The sequence below is a fragment of the Tursiops truncatus genome, chromosome 20 (assembly GCF_011762595.2).
Source record: "Tursiops truncatus isolate mTurTru1 chromosome 20, mTurTru1.mat.Y, whole genome shotgun sequence".
NCBI classification, from domain to species: domain Eukaryota; kingdom Metazoa; phylum Chordata; class Mammalia; order Artiodactyla; family Delphinidae; genus Tursiops; species Tursiops truncatus.
In genome coordinates, this window is record NC_047053.1 from 19,772,987 (window position 1) to 19,789,020 (window position 16,034).

General features: G+C 52.4%; 2 pseudogenes; both read left to right on the forward strand.

Moving 5' to 3' along the window:
* The first annotated feature begins 5,155 nt into the window (after positions 1 to 5,155).
* On the forward strand, positions 5,156 to 11,412 carry LOC117309620 (neuroligin-2-like; annotated as a pseudogene).
* Positions 11,413 to 12,625: 1,213 nt separating this feature from the next.
* Positions 12,626 to 15,902, forward strand: LOC117309532 (spermatid maturation protein 1-like; annotated as a pseudogene).
* The last annotated feature ends 132 nt before the right edge of the window (positions 15,903 to 16,034 follow it).

The window sequence follows — 16,034 nt, forward strand, 5'->3', positions numbered from 1 at the left end:
ACAGCTGAAAACTCAATATGCAACTGTGTTTTAAAAATAGATTGAAGGAAGGCAGAGTGAAAGAAGGGGAAGCTATTGCCAAGTGATTGCAATGGTCCAGGTGAGAGCTAGTAAGAAATGGAGAGGTGGCATATGAAGGACAGCAGGAGGAATGTGATGAGTGTCAGATAGGGATGGGGAGAAAGATATGAGGAAATAAATGGAGAAAAATGGAATGTCCTCTGTACCAGACCTATGAAGGACCTCCATTGTACTTTAAGGATAGACTTTAGACAGTGAAGAGAATGGGCCTTTGCAAGTGCTGTTTCCTCTGCCTGGTTTTCCCCTTCCTTCTCCAACGTCCTTTCTCAACCTGGTGCATTCTTTTATTTATTTTTTTTTATTATTATTTTTTTTTCCCGGCACACGGGCCTCTCACTGCTGTGGCCTCTCCCGTTGCGGAGCACAGGCTCCGGACGCGCAGGCTCAGCGGCCATGGCTCACGGGCCCAGCCGCTCCGCGGCATGTGGGATCTTCCCGGACCGGGGCACGAACCCGTGTCCCCTGCATCGGCAGGTGGACTCTCAACCACTGCGCCACCAGGGAAGCCCTCCTTTTTTGTTTTTTTAAGGTAAGTTTTTTGCTTGTCTTTATGGAAATGAGGTTAGTCATTTTTTATGTTTTCTATTTATTTTATTTTTGGCTGCGTTGCCGTGTGCAGCCTTTCTAGTTGTGACGAGTGGGGGCTACTCTTCGTTGCGGTGCGCGGGCTTCTCACTGCGGTGGCTTCTCTTGTTGTGGAGCACGGGCTCTAGGTGCGCAGGCACAAGCATAGTCACTGTCACTCCTTAGAACACCCCAAGCACACTGTTCATATGTTTCTAGCTCTCCAGAATGGCACTAGAGTGTAGTGGTCATGTATATGGACTATAGTATTTGCAAGCACCATAAACTCTCTGTTCCTCAGTTTCCCCATCTGTGAAAAGGGAATAATGACAGTACCTACCTCACAGAGCTGTTATGAGAACTGAACGAGAACAATGCGATAACACCTGGTGTTATCACATATGTTGTATTGCAATGAGTTCTTTAACATATGTGTTCCCCCTCTAGATTGTGAACAGGACATGTGTCTTATTCTTCTTGCTAACAGTAAAGGCTGCATGGCAGAATGATAGTTTTGGAATCAGATAGATAGGAGTCCAAATCCCAGCTCTGCTACTTACTAGGTGTGTAATCTTCAACTTTACTTCCCTGAACTCAGTTTCCTCATTTATAAGATAGTGAAAATAATGCATGTCTTATAAGTTGTTACGAGGACAATTTGAGATCATCAAAGTTGCAGATCTGGCCCAAAGAAGGCAGTTCGCTAAATGGTGCAAATGATGGGTGGCCCCAGGACATAGTACCATGTTCAGAACACAGTAAATGCTTAGTAAGTGATTATCGAATGAAAAGCTGATGTTATATGCCAGGCACCATGCTAACCTTTTTATATACATCATCGCACTTCATTCTCACAAGAACCGTATGGAGAAGACACTATTATTATCTCCACTTTACAAAGAAGGAATGTGAGGTTTGGATTATCTTAACGAAGCTTTCTAAGCCAAAAAGTGCTAGAGCTAGGATTTCAAGGCCCTTGGTGCTTTAAAAAACAGCTGACTGAATGAGAGAATGAATGAAAGGAGACTTACCCAGAGTCAGGTGGTGGCGTGGTAGAACCAGCACTGTTACTCTTGGTCACCATGCTATCTAGTCTGCTATTCTAGCCAAATCATCTTGACAAATGAATTGAGAGTGAGATGGACGCTGGTATTTGGTAGTTTGTGTCTACTGACCAGGAAAACTGTGCTATACCTATCTCGGCTGATAAATTGAAATGCTCGGTGAATAAACACAAATAAATTGGGAGCTCTAGTTCTTCGCCAACTGTCAGCAGTGTGGCCAGATCATTTTCCCAAGACCTAGAAAAAACCCACTGTACAAGCTACTGATTTCAAGTTGCTTTGTATCATGAACATTTGCTTTGAGGTATCAGAGCCAGAATGTGAGCTCCTCGCTGGCCTGATAACGTACTATTCATAACCAGAGGACTTAACTAAGGAACTCTGAAGAAGGAAGAGAAACCCTCTTTGCTCATCTTTCACATTATCCTTCCTTCTCCTGATTTGGTCCCTAATAGTGCATTAAAGAATAAGAAGGAGAAAACAATACAGTTCCTAGTTCTTCTGCCCCAAAAATGTCCTTCCTGTTGATTGGGAAGGAAAAAGGAGGTACTTAGGTAGATTTCAGATTTTGAAGACTCCAGAGCAATCCAGAATCCCAAACTTGAAAGGCAGTGGAAGGAGTAGGGGCATTTGTATTAAACAGACCTGGCTGTGCATGCCAGCTCTTCCACTTAACTGGCCATGTAATCTCAGGTTCCATATCATGTGCCACACTCCCAGCTTGGTCCCTTGTGCCCAAATGCATATGTCCAGTAAATGATGGTCCTTTTTATCTTTCTAAAAGTAAGTGATATCAGAAGGATTTCAGTGTGAGAGTGAAGCTGAGAATTAAGGTAGGTAGTAGAACTAAAAATGAGACTGGGGACTTCCCTGGCGGTCCAGTAGTTGAGACTCTGTGCTTCCACTGCAGGGGGCGCGGGTTCGATCCCTGGTTGGGGAACTAGGATCCCAAATGCCGCGTGGCATGGCCAAGAAATAATAATAATAAATTTTAAAATGAAATAAAAGTGAGACTGAATTTGGAAATGACATGAGTGAAAAAGGGTTAAAGTTGAAGCTGAGAGCAGACCTCTGCAGTTTACTATGTTGCTGTGCTGATTTATTCGTCATAGTATGTATTCTGCCTCCTATCCTGGAAATAACTTTTGAGCCAGACAGGTACAAAGTGTCATGCCAACAAAGCAGAACTCCATAGGAAGAGTGACCTCAGTTAAAAAAAAAAAAAACCCGAGGGGGTATTCAGAAACCTATTTCAGAATGCCATTTCAGCATAAGCAAATTGGAGTAGAAACAAAGAGTTGTTTGATGGTTTGACTTATGCGGAGAGAAGTATGTTAGTTTCCTGTGGCTGCAGTAACAAATTGCCACAACCTTGTTTGTTTAAAACAATAACACTTTATTCTCTCACAGCCAGAAGTTTGACATACGAGGGCAGAAATCAAGGTGTCAGCATGGGCTGTGCTCCCCTCAGACGCTCCAGGGGAGAATCCATTTTGTGCCTCTTCCAGCTTCCTGTGCCTGCCGGCATTCCCTCACTTGCGGCCACATCACTCAATCTTTATTGAATTTGTTACAATATTGCTTCTGTTTTATGTTTTTGGTTTTTTGGGCACAAGGCATGTGGGGTCTTAGCTCCCTGACCAGGGATCGAACCCACACCCCCTGCACTGGAAGGCGAAGTCTTAACCACTGGACCGCCAGGGAAGTCCCTCTACTGAATTCTTATGAGAACACTTGTGATTGGATTTAGGGCCCACATGGATAATCCAGAATAATTTCCTCATCTCAACATCCTTTCTTAATCACATCTGTAAAGACCCTTTGTCCTTGTAAGTTAACGTTAATAGGTTCATCATCATCATCATCATCAATAATTGCTGGCAATATTCACTTGTTCCAGTTTAACCAGCATCCCCAAAAGAGATAACTGTCTCTTACCTGTTTATTTTTTTCACTTAATTGTTTTTTTTAATTACGCAAACAATTGATGTTCATTGTAGACCATTTAGAAAATACAGAAAAGTTAAAGAAAAAAAGGATGGGAAAAGAAATTCAGTGAAAAATCATCTGTAATCCTCTCACCCAGGGGTAGCCAGACCTTCACCAAAGAGTATTTTTCTAGGCTGGGTCTTGTGTCCAACAAAGAGGAAAAGTAGGAAAAAGAGAATAAAAGTGAATAGAATAGGACAAACGATTTGGAAGGTGATAGAATAGGTTAATATTGTTCATAATAGATATGTACAGGACAGCTTAATCTAAAATAAATGTAGAGCTTTGAAGTGAAATTAACCATGACAGGAGATGCTTGTATGATGTATAGAAATAACACTCAGCCCTTTAGAGGAGGGACGTTTTAGCTTTGGCCTCTCACTTGAAAACCTCTGAATTTCCCCACTAATACTTCATTCTCTCCCAGAGGTCAGACCCTGGCCTGCCAATCTGCCCTGTCATAGGCTTTTCTTGAGTTTTATCAGCCTTCCTCAGGGGTCAATGTTATGAAGACTAGGGGAGTCTGGCAGAGTTCCTGCTCCTCTCAGGCTGATATCAAAGGGCAACAGGGGCTGTGACAGAAGGCAAACATTCAGACCAAAGCCAGATGTGGAACTGAAGCAACAAGAGGAAAAGCAAGAGCATCAGGTAAAAAAAAAAAATGTTTTTTTAAATCTCATTCCTCTCAGTTTATGTCTGAGAGCATGAAGAGCTTAGTAAAATCATAGCTCAGGAGCAACTTGTAAAGGAGAATGAGTGAGAAATTTGGGGAAATGTGGAGCAGATGTTCATATGGAGCTAGACTCCCAGAAAACTTTGTATCTATCATGGTTGTCATCAGCAACCAAGTAACATCAATGAGCCTTGGGAGTCATGAGAGTATAGTTCTGCTAGTTCAAAAGCAATTAGATTTGTTTGTGAGTCCCAGCAGGTGGAAGTTATAGGGAGACAAATTATAGCTGAAAATAAGGAAGCTATTTCGTTTCTTTTCTTTTTTTTCTTTTTGCGGTACGCGGGCCTCTCACTGCTGTGGCCCCTCCCGTTGCGGAGCACAGGCTCCGATGTGCAGGCCCAGCGGCCATGGCTCACGGGCCTAGCCGCCCTGCGGCATGTGGGATCTTCCCGGACCGGGGCATCCCCTGCATCGGCAGGCGGACTCTCAACCACTGCGCCACCCGGGAAGCCCGAGCCTATCTTTTTATTGGAGTGGATGATAGGAGTAAGAAAGTTCTGGGATGTGCTAAAGAAAAAAGGTTGAACGTGATTCTCTGAAAAAGAAAATAGAAAACACAATATACAAATTACCTTGTGTCCATTTTTGCCAGTCTCAATGCCAGATAGATTTCACAGTCAAACTCTTGGATGTGTTAGCTGGGGGAGAGCTATATGGCTATGCTTGTGTGATCAGAGTGAAGCCATTCTGTGGTGCACTTTTCTCAGAAGCTCCCTGTTCCTGGATGGTGAAGGACAAGGATATTTGCAAACTGACAACTCAGGAATGGGTAGACATGGTGATGGACACAGATCCAGGTAAGATGGAGAAAACTCCCTCCCTGTCCTTTCTACCTCTTTGGAACCTGTATATTAAACAGGTCTCCCATGTTTCCTATGACTTTGAACTTCTCATACACACTAAATTCTGTGTTTTTTGAATCTTCAAGTATCCTACTTTCCATACATGAGAAAATTTTGTTGGGTGATGAGAAGCCCAAATGAAGTATCTTATAAAAGGCAATTTCCCACATCAGATGAAAAGAAAATTGTCTGGGGATGATTGCCTTACAGTGGTGTATTGGAACTGGCTCTTACTGGCTCAAGAGGCATTTGTTAACTTTTCAGGAATGTTTTGAGGCAGTTGTTAAACAGTCATTACTAAAAATTAAGTTTTATAAAGTTACAGTTCAATAAACTGTATTTAAAACAAATTTGTTTATTTATTTACTTTTTCTTCTTTGCGGTACGTGGGCCTCTCACTGTTGTGGCCTCTCCCGTTGTGAAGCACAGGCTCCAGACACGCAGGCTCAGTGGCCATGGCTCATGGGCCCAGCCTCTCTGCGGCATGTGGGATCTTCCCGGACCAGGGCACGAACCCGTGTCCCCTGCATCGACAGGCGGACTCTCAGCCACTGCGCCACCAGGGAGGCCCAAGACATTTGGACTGTTTTTAAACTTGGGAAATATAACATTTGAAAAAACAATTTTAATTTGGAGCAAAATAACATTTGAAAAAAAACAAGTTTAAGTTGGCAAATGGATGCCACAATCGAAACAGCAGAAACCTGCTACAGTTTCCAAAACAAAGCCTGTCCGATGCAGAAAACGCACATTTGAAGCAAATTAAAGAATTTGGACATTTTTGAAAACAGGGCCCAATATCTTGAAGTTTCACCACAAAATTTTGAAAAAGTGCAAAGAACTTTTTTCTTTTTTTCTTTTTCTCCAAAAACGGATCTTTTTGGTTTCTTGTTTTTTTGGGTTTTTTTTCTTTTCTTGTTGAATCTGCCCCGAGAGCTTCTTGTTTTTTGGTTGTTGTTTTTTTCTTTCTTCTTTCTTGATCCTCTTTTTTGCTGTTGGTTTTGAATTCTTGTTGCCCCAGCCCCCCTTCCTGCTCCTCCCCTTTCTGACTCCCCATCCCCCCTCGCTGGGAGTGGAGGTGCTGGGTGGGGAGGAGCGGGGAGGGGTGAGGACATTTAGGACAGGACCTCGGAGGGAAGGAGACCAGCCTGAACTGTTGGAAGGCCACTAGAGGTTCAGGAACAAAGGGAAGAACAGGATTGAGGGAGGACACAGAGAGGGCACTGCCCACCTAGGAGCTCCTGGTCAAAGTCAGGTGGAAGGAGGTGTCATAGAAGGTCCTAAGAGACAGGAGGCAGGAAGCTGTCTGTGAGGGGTTGGAGGGGAGTGTCTCAGTGACCTGTTGGTTGACCTTCTGCCAGGAGGGAAGTTCCTAGCGGCATGAGGGAGGTGGGCAAAGGCACTGGGGACCAGCTGTGGAGGCCCAGGCCTGGATCTTATTTGCCCGAGTGCCCAGGCTGGTCAGAGATTGCAGGTGTCAAGAAAGAGGAGGGCCTGGAGGCCAGGGGTGATGCCAGCACAGGCACTGTGGCTGCATCGTGGAGGAGCTGCAGGGGCAGGGACCCTGGCAAGACCTCTCAGACTCCCACCTTCTTCCGGAAGTAGTTACCCCTCAAGGGGCCCTTCTACATATGGGAGTGATCATGGGATCCTTTGGGGACATGGCAAGAGAAGGGGTCCAGAGCTCAGGACTTAGGCCAGTTTGGGGGGTCCGAGACTAGAGCTGGACCCTGGCTTCATTAGGCAGGCTCTTTCCCACCCTGCCGCCTCCGGCCACAGTAATTAAGCTGGGGGTTGCCATGGTAACTGGGGAGGAGACCAAGCCCCTAGGGACCCTAGGGCCTGGTACCCCCTCACCCACAGACCAGGCTACCATGTGGAGCTGAGGCCCACGGCCTGAGTCGAAGGAAACGCCTGGACCCCTCCCAGGATCTCTAGCTCAGTGGCAGCCCTGGAGCTCGCTCTTCCTAGAAGCAGGAAGGAGATTTGCTGTGTGTGTGTGGCGAGGGGTTCCTCTTGGTCCAGCAGATGCCCTGAGGAGGGCCAGCCCCCAGCCCTGCCTCTGCTAGGGTTCTTGGAAGGTCTGCCAGGCATGGGGAGAAGTGCTGTAGGGCACACCGGCAGGAGGTGGGGAGGGATCTTCTGCCAGGGTTAGCTGGAGAGGGAGGGAGGAGAATCCGGTCTTGCCCCCCAGGGATGGGAGTGACATGTCCCCTGAGCTCTGGGCTGGAATTCAGCAGGCCTGGGAGCTGGGCGGTGCTGCTTCTGGTCTGACTGTGTCCTTGTCCCCCACCTACCTACCCGCCCACCTACCCGCCCCCTCCCCACGCAGATATCTGGGACCCCGGGAAGAACCCGGTGATGCTGTTTCTGCATGGTGGGTCCTACATGGAAGGCACCGGGAACATGTTGGATGGCTCTGTCCTGGCCACCTACGGCAACGTCATTGTAGCCACACTCAACTACCGGCTTGGGGTGCCTGGTGAGGGTGGGCAGCCAACTCTAGGGCCTGGAGTCTGGGAGGAGGACCTGCTGGCAGGGTTCCTCTAAACCCAGCAGAAGCAGAATGGCTTCTGGGTTGGACTGAGCTGCCCAGAAAGAGGGAAAGCGTGCTGTGACACCCCCAGGAAGCCCCCTTTCCTTCCTCTACCCCCAGGTTTTCTCAGCACTGGGGACCAGACTGCAAAAGGCAACTACGGGCTCGTGGACCAGATCCAGGCCCTGCGCTGGCTCAGTGAGAACATTGCCCACTTTGGCGGGGACCCCGAGCGCATCACCATCTTCGGATCTTGGGCAGGGGCCTCCTGTGTCAACATTCTGATCCTCTCCCACCATTCGGAAGGTACCAGCCACCTCCTCAGCCTGTCCCTCTTGTCCCCTTTCTCACACCCCCAACCCCACCAGGTCCCCCTTCTCCTCCCTCGGGCTGATACAGCCCAGCCTAAAGCCTGCCTGTCCCACCAGGGCTGTTCCAGAAGGCCATCGCCCAGAGTGGCACTGCTATTTCTAGCTGGTCTGTCAACTACCAGCCTCTCAAGTACACGCGGCTGCTGGCGGCCAAGGTGGGCTGTGACCGGGAGGACAGCGCCGAGGCCGTGGAGTGTCTGCGCCGGAAGCCTTCTCGGGAGCTGGTGGACCAGGACGTACAGCCCGCCCGGTATGGGGGTGGGAGAGGGCCAGGTCCAGGCCTCCATTCTCCTTGCTGGTTCCAAGGAGGTTGAGGTGAGAGGTGCCCGCAGGCCACAAGCATTCCATTTAGCCAGGAGAGGGGAACTTCAAGGCCCTCCCGGGGCCCTGCCTTCTCCCAGAAGCCTTCCCTAGGCGGAGGTGCCTAAACAGAGCCAGTGTGCACGAGGCTCCATGAAGTGCTTGAGGGAGGACTTCCCGAGAGGTCAAGTACCCTGAAGGGCTCAGAAGGTTTTAACTAGGGGAGAGGAGTCTTCTGAGCAGAGGACTCAGCAGGCTGTGAGCTGAGAGGAGACCGGTGAACAGGTGATGCGACCTTGACCCCTTCTCCCCAGCTACCATATCGTCTTTGGGCCCGTGGTGGACGGTGACATAGTCCCCGATGACCCTGAGATCCTCATGCAGCAGGGAGAATTCCTCAACTACGACATGCTCATCAGTGTCAACCAGGGAGAGGGCCTCAAGTTCGTGGAGGACTCGGCGGAAAGCGAGGACGGCATGTCCGCCAGCGCCTTCGACTTCACCGTCTCCAACTTTGTGGACAACCTATATGGCTACCCGGAGGGCAAGGATGTGCTGCGGGAGACCATCAAGTTTATGTACACGGACTGGGCCGACAGGGACAATGGCGAGATGTGGCGCAAGACCCTGCTGGCGCTCTTTACCGGCAACCAGTGGGTGGCACCGGGCTGTGGCCACCGCCAAGTTGCACGCTGACTACCAGTCCCCTGTCTACTTTTACACCTTCTACCACCACTGCCAGGCTGAGGGCCAACCCGAGTGGGCAGATGCAGCGCACGGGATGAGCTGCCCTACGTCTTTGGTGTGCCCATGGTGGGCGCCACCGACCTCTTCCCCTGCAACTTCTCCAAGAATGATGTCATGCTCAGCGCCGTGGTCATGACCTACTGGATCAACTTCGCCAAGATCGGGTGAGGGCCAGAGGGGCTGGGTCGGGCATCCCTGCAGGTCAGGGCACACACCGCCTCCATCCTCAGCCCCTTCTCTCCCTCTCCTTCACACGGCCATCATTCCTCCATCAAGGCACTCTTGCCTTCTCGACTCAGACACCTGCCGGACAGCTCTTCTGTGTGTGTTGAAGACTCAGAAGAGTTGGACAGAGAGGTCCCTGTCTTTTCTGGGGGGCGGGCTCACTTGGTGCCTTCGGCTCCGTGTCTGTCTCTCCTTTCCCCTCCGCTGTCTGAGTGCTCCCATCTGTGTATCTGAGTGTGTGTGAGGGTTTGTGTCTGTCTATTGCTTGTCTCTGCCTCTCTCTCTTGAAATCTATTGATATCTCTGCTTGCTTTGATCTGGTTACTCTGTACTCGCTGGTTTCCCCCTGGCTGTCTCTCATGTCCTTTTGTGTCTCTGTTTCCATATGTCTCTATCTCATTCATTCTCAGACTCTGCCTCTGTCACTGGTGGTCTGTCTCTGCCCTCTCTGCCCCTCTGTCCTCATCTCAGACTGTCTCTGGCAGTCTGGCTCCATCCCTATTTGTCTGTCTGTCCGTCCGTCTCTGGCAGTTTCTCTGTCTCTTCGTATCCGTCTCTGTCTCTCTTCCCGTCTCCCCAGCTCTCTGCATCTCTGTCCATCTCTCTCCCCATTCCTCCCATAGCACGCCCACACACCCTGCCTTTCATGGGAGCCTCACCCTTACTCCTCCTTTCCCTGCCCCGCTGTGTCCACAGCGAACCCCAACCAGCCGGTGCCACAGGACACCAAGTTCATCCACACCAAGCGCAACCGCTTCGAGGAGGTGGTGTGGAGCAAGTTCAACAGCAAGGAGAGGCTGTACCTGCACATCGGCTTGAAGCCGCGCGTGCGCGCCAACTACCGCGCCAACAAGGTGACCTTCTGGCTGGAGCTCGTGCCGCACCTGCACAACCTGCACACGGAGCTCTTCACCACCACCACGCGCCTCCCTCCCTACGCCACGCGCTGGCCGCCGCGCCCGCCCCCTGGTGCCCCCCGCCCGCGCCGCCCCCCCCCCCCCCCCCCCCCCACCCCCGCCTCCGGCCACCCTGCCGCCCGAGCCCGAGCCCGAGCCAGGCCCCCAGGCCTACGACCGCTTCCCCGGGGACTTCCCGAGACTACTCACGGAGCTCAGCGTCACCGTGGCCATGGGCGCCTCCCTCCTCTTCCTCAACATCCTTGCCTTCGCCGCTCTCTACTACAAGCGTGACCGGCGGCAGGAGCTGCGGTGCAGGGCGACTCAGCTACCTCCCCGCCCCGGCGGCTCGGGCACCGGCGTGCCCGGCGGGGGCACCCTTGCTCCCTGCTGCCGGCCGTGAGCTGCCACCCGAGGAGGAGCTGGTGTCGCTGCAGCTGAAGCGGGGCGGGGGCGTCGGGGCGGAACCTGCGGAGGCCCTGCGCCCCGCCTGCCCGCCCGACTACACCCTGGCCCTGCGCCGGGCGCCGGACGATTTGCCACTGTTGGCCCCCGGGGCCCTGACCCTGCTGCCCAGCGGCCTGGGGCCAGCCCCTCCCCGCCGCCGCCCCCTCCTCCATCCCTTTGGGCCCTTCCCCCCGCCCCCCCCACCGCTACCAACCACAAAAACACGCTCCCCCATCCCCACTCCACCACTCGGGTATAGGGGGCGGCTCGGGGAGGCCCCCCTCCCCGGCCCTCCCGGCCAGCTCAGAAGGCAGGGAGGAGGACTTGGCGACAGGCTTTTGTCGTGTGGAGCTGTGACACATCGAGGAGCTTTAGGTGGACATGGGTTTCCTCGCCGGGATGTGTGCGCTTCTCCCGCGCGGAGTGGCCCGTTCTCTTCTCCGGACGTGGGCCTTTGAACAACTGGGGGGGTGTTTTTTCCCTCCGTCGTCTGGACACCCGTCTTCGGTGTGTGGAGACGTGGAAGTATTTTCCCACGTGGAGGTGTGCTTTCTCACGAGGGGGTGAGAAACCATGTGCAGGGTGAGGTTTTTTTTTGCCGCCCTGGACACATGTTGGCTCCCCAAAGAATTTCTGTGGGGATTTGTGCCCCCACCTCCTCCCACCACCCACCCCCAGGAGACCCAGGAAGTGGTGTGTTCACAAACAGCGACCCTTGGCCACCGGACGACGCAGGGTGGTGCCTGGGAAGTAGCGAGGAAATCACAGCCCCCCTGCCCTGCCCCCAGCCCTCCCGCCCCAGCGAAGCATGTGTATCCCCCGTGGCACAAGTGAGGTGAAGCACGGTCTCCCCAGGGCAGGCCTCGCCTTCCACAGATGACAGACACACATTCCCTGCCACGGGGAAGAGAGGAGATCTTGCATCCCTGTGGTGCCTGGGAACTTGTCTTCCCCTGGGTCCAGGATGCATTTCTGAGTGGAAACATGTTCTTGCATGTGGATGTACGTTTTCCCATGCAGACGACCCCTTTCTCTCCAGCACTTCCCTGCATCTTAGGGCCTCAGGCCCAGCACTTAACTTCTCACACAGCAGGTGTGAAAGGACTTCAAACTGACAGAAGCTGAGGGGGAGGGACAAACCCTGAGGAGATGAACAGAACCTAAGCTCTGCCCTTCCTTCCCCTAGAGTTCGGGGGGGGGGGTGGGGTGGGGGCTGCGTGGCACCTGCCACCCACAGAGGCCGTGCATGTTTGACCAAAGCCCTCACCGCGGTCTGAGGGCAGCCTCTTCCCTCAGTCCTCAGACCGTCGCTCATCCGTGCCAAACTGCTGAGGTGGGTTTGAGGGGCGAAGACCCCCCAAAACTTGCCAAGGATTCCTCAGCCCTGGGCCAGGGCAGGTAGGATACAGGAGAGGGGGAGGTGGCAGCTAAAGGGGTCCCGCCTGCATCCCTCTTCTCGCCATGTCTCATCCCTCCCTCTCTGCCCTGTTTTCCCTCCCCCTTTGCCGTCCCCCTCTGAAGACATCCCTTCCTGGTCTCAAGCCAGCTTCTCCCCTCAGCTGCCCACCCCCTCCTTTGACCTGCCCCTCTCCCCTGGGCCCCCAGGGCTGAAGGAAAGGAGCAGTGGAGGGGGGAGGGGAGGAGAGCAGGGGAGAAAGACTTCCCCGGACAGGTTGGGGGAGAGAACGGGGTCAGCTGTACTGAGGAACAGATGGAGGGGGCAGTGGGGGACAGCCTTGGGCAGACACCAGCAGGAAGAATTTGATTTGAAAGGATGTGTGTAAGGTGACTGCCCAAAGAGAACGGTTTGGGCCTCTGGGGAAAGGAACAATGTCGGGAAGGGTTTCAAGGGACACCAGCCGAGAAGGAGCCAATCCTCGTCTGCTGGCATTTGTGGGTTCATTGGTGCCAAATTTGAATAGGGGGTGGAGTGCTGTCTTCCACTGACCCCCAAATCCCTGGTCTTGGCTCCCCAGAACTTTGCCTCCTGACTGTCCCTTCTGCCCCCACCTCCACCCATGGAAACTTAGTTCTTTTCCTACCCCTTCCCCTGCCTGATCTAGCTCCTTTCCAAACAGCCCTGCCTTCTAAATGCTAGGGACCTGGGCCCTGAACCCTGTAGACAGATGCCCCCCAAACTGGGGCATGGGAGGGGGCTGGGGACCCCATGATTCAGCCATGGACTCCAATGCCCAGCCCCTGTCCCCAGAACAATTCCTTGACAATCCCCTGTCCCCACCCCAACCTTCGCGGCTCTGTACACATTTTTAAACCTGGCAAAAGATGAAGAGAATATTGTAAATTGTCGGAGTCCAGCTCCAACGAGTCCAGGTAAACCTGAGGGATGGACGGCGTCGGCGAAGGGACCAAGACCTGACACCCTTTGTAGATGTCAGCACGTCAAGCACAAATTTATTTTTCAGAGCAGGTATTTATATATAGGCAGGTTTCATCATCATGTACAAAATCAAAACATCTCAACATGTTCTAACCTCAAAATATTTTTGTCAGTTTTCTGAAAATGTCCGCAGTTTCTAGATGTACTAACAAGATAATCCCCAAGTTCTCATTAGTTGCAGGTTATTTTCTAATAGTTAAGCCAAGCTATTATGTAAGGTCTTTAATACAGAAGTGCAATCTTCGTGTTCTTTCTGCATGGGCAAGTTTTTTTTTTTTAACATCTTTATTGGGGTATAATTGCTTTACAATGGTGTGTTAGTTTCTGCTTTATAACAAAGTGAATCAGTTATACATATACATATGTTCCCATATCTCTTCCCTCTTGCGTCTCCCTCCCTCCCACCCTTCCAGGCGGTCACAAAGCACCGAGCTGATCTCCCTGTGCTATGCGGCTGCTTCCCACTAGCCATCTACCTTACGTTTGGTAGTGTATATATGTCCCTGCCTCTCTTGCTGTGTCACAGCTCACCCTTCCCTCTCCCCATATCCTCAAGTCCGTTCTCCAGCAGGTCTGTGTCTTTATTCCTCTCTTAACCCTAGGTTCTTCATGACACTTTTTGTTCTTAAATGCATGGGCAAGTTTTTTGAATAGTGCCTTAAAAATATTTACAATATATCCTACAGTTCCTGTGTACCTGACTCCACTAGTAGCACTTACAATACCTCCTATGCTCCTGTTATCACCTGGCAAGTGTTGCCAGAGTATTAACCTTTCTTTATAGTGGACCCATATGAAAGCAAAATCATCAACAGCCCCTTCGTAGGGCCACTGTTGTTCAATTGGGGGTGTTTCCATAGGAACATCCTTATATTTCCATTTGTGTATTGTGTTCGCAGTTTCCTGGGGCCAAATAGGTACTTTCCATTTTGTAATAACAATAGTGGGGGGGGTAGTAGTTTTCTCATCTTCCTAACCCTGGGCGCAAATCCCCCTTGTGCTGTTTCCATAGATAAGCTTAACACAACCAAACAAATCAATAGAGATGTAGTCCACCGTCCTGGCACAGTGCTGCTTTGCAGTCCTGCCTTTGATTGCATCATGACTTTGTCACGGCGCAGGGACTCCAGGATGGAATATTGTAAATATAAAAGTTTAACTGTTGGTTTTGCCTGCTGTTATGTTGGGAGGTAGGGGTGGGGCTCTGAAGAGACAAACCCTGGAGAAGTGACTCTGCCAGTGAGGGAGGAGGAGGGGGTCCGAGCCCACAGCCCTTTCCAGTGAACAGCTCTGAGGTCAGAGAGAAAGGGGGAGTGAGTGCTGGGGTGAGGTGGTCATTGGTAATGGGGTTGTTCAGGGAGTTAAGATCAGGACCAGTGTTTGTGCAGAGGTCAGAGCCTGGTGTAGAGGACCAGGCAGGGGCTGATGGGGACAGACACCAAACAGGCCAGAGGGCCTATGGGCTGGTGCAGGTGGCTGGCTACAGGAGAGACATGCAAGGTGAAGTGTTTGGCCTCTGCTAAGCCCTGGCCCAGGCTGGAGGGTCAAACACAGGCCCAGGACTCTCCCTCTTGGCACATTGTGAGGGAGAGCCCCACATCGTTGTGACCCGCTTACCCCCAGGAGCCTCTGGGACAGGAAGGCGGCTGGTAGTACTGTGGGCACAGTAGGTTGGGGCCCTAGGGACCCCCATGGCCACGGCCACTCAGTCACTGTGTCCTCCCCCACCTAGCTCTGGCGCAGACTCCATGGCTTCTTACACCAAGCGTTTCGTGTTATTTGTGAGAAAGGTAAGTGGAGGATGGGGAGGTTGGGGAATAGGAAAGGCAGAAACCAGGTGTTCTAGCCCTGACCTTAAGTGGGACCCTTCCCCTCGCGCTCTCCCTGCTCAGACACCATAACTATGCAGCTTCTCTTCCTGCAACCTGCCTCTGCATTCCTGGAGGAGCCAGGCTCCCCACCAGCCTCTCACCTGTCCCCGATCCACAGAAGCTTCTAAGTTATGCTCACCTGGGAAGCAGACCCAGCCCCCGAAGCAGAGCGCCCCTGCAGTCTGCCTTCGGTGCACCATGGACCCTGTGAAAATGATCGTGTCCCCCCCACCCACTCGCCGCCATCGCCGTCGAGACTCTTCAGCACGCCGCGCCCACTGCCCCATAGCCTGGGCCCCTGACAACTGACAGCGATGACGAGAAGCCCCCACGTCAGCACACAACAATCTGCCCCCACAACTGGAATTGCCCCAAGGACTGGGAAGGCTTTCAGTCCACCCAGGGGTTCTGGACTCCTGGGCCCAGGATGCCGTGGAGCCACCTACCCAGACCATCCGCTTCCAGCAAACTGTAGAGGGGAAGGCCGCTCAAAAGAGAGGCAGTCAGAGCTGGGCCTACAGGCCTACGCGTACCCTGTGAACCCCCGCCCCACAGCCCTCAGGCCCTGAGCCACAGGAACGGTTGGGGGTGCCCCAAGCAGAACAGGAGCAGTGCCCGCCAGCCCAGCCACCCATCCTGGGCCCAGCCCACGTCGCAGACATCCCTCGGCGCACTCCTCAGGGCGCAAAGCCTATAATGCCAGAGACGTGAGGCGGCAGCTGTGGGAGCTGACCAGGGAGGTGGAGGCCCTCTCCCACTGTTACCCCCCGTCTCTGGATCCAGCACGGCTGAGGGGATGGGAAAGGCCTGGGTATACCATTCCCTGACAAAGAGGTGACTGGAAGAAGAATAAAAAGAAGAGAGGAGGTGGTTTGTGGTGTGTTGGGGGGTGCCAGGGCCCACACAGCACGGAATTCCCGGGATGTGTCCAGTGATTAGGACTACACGCTTTCATTGCGACGGCCCCAGT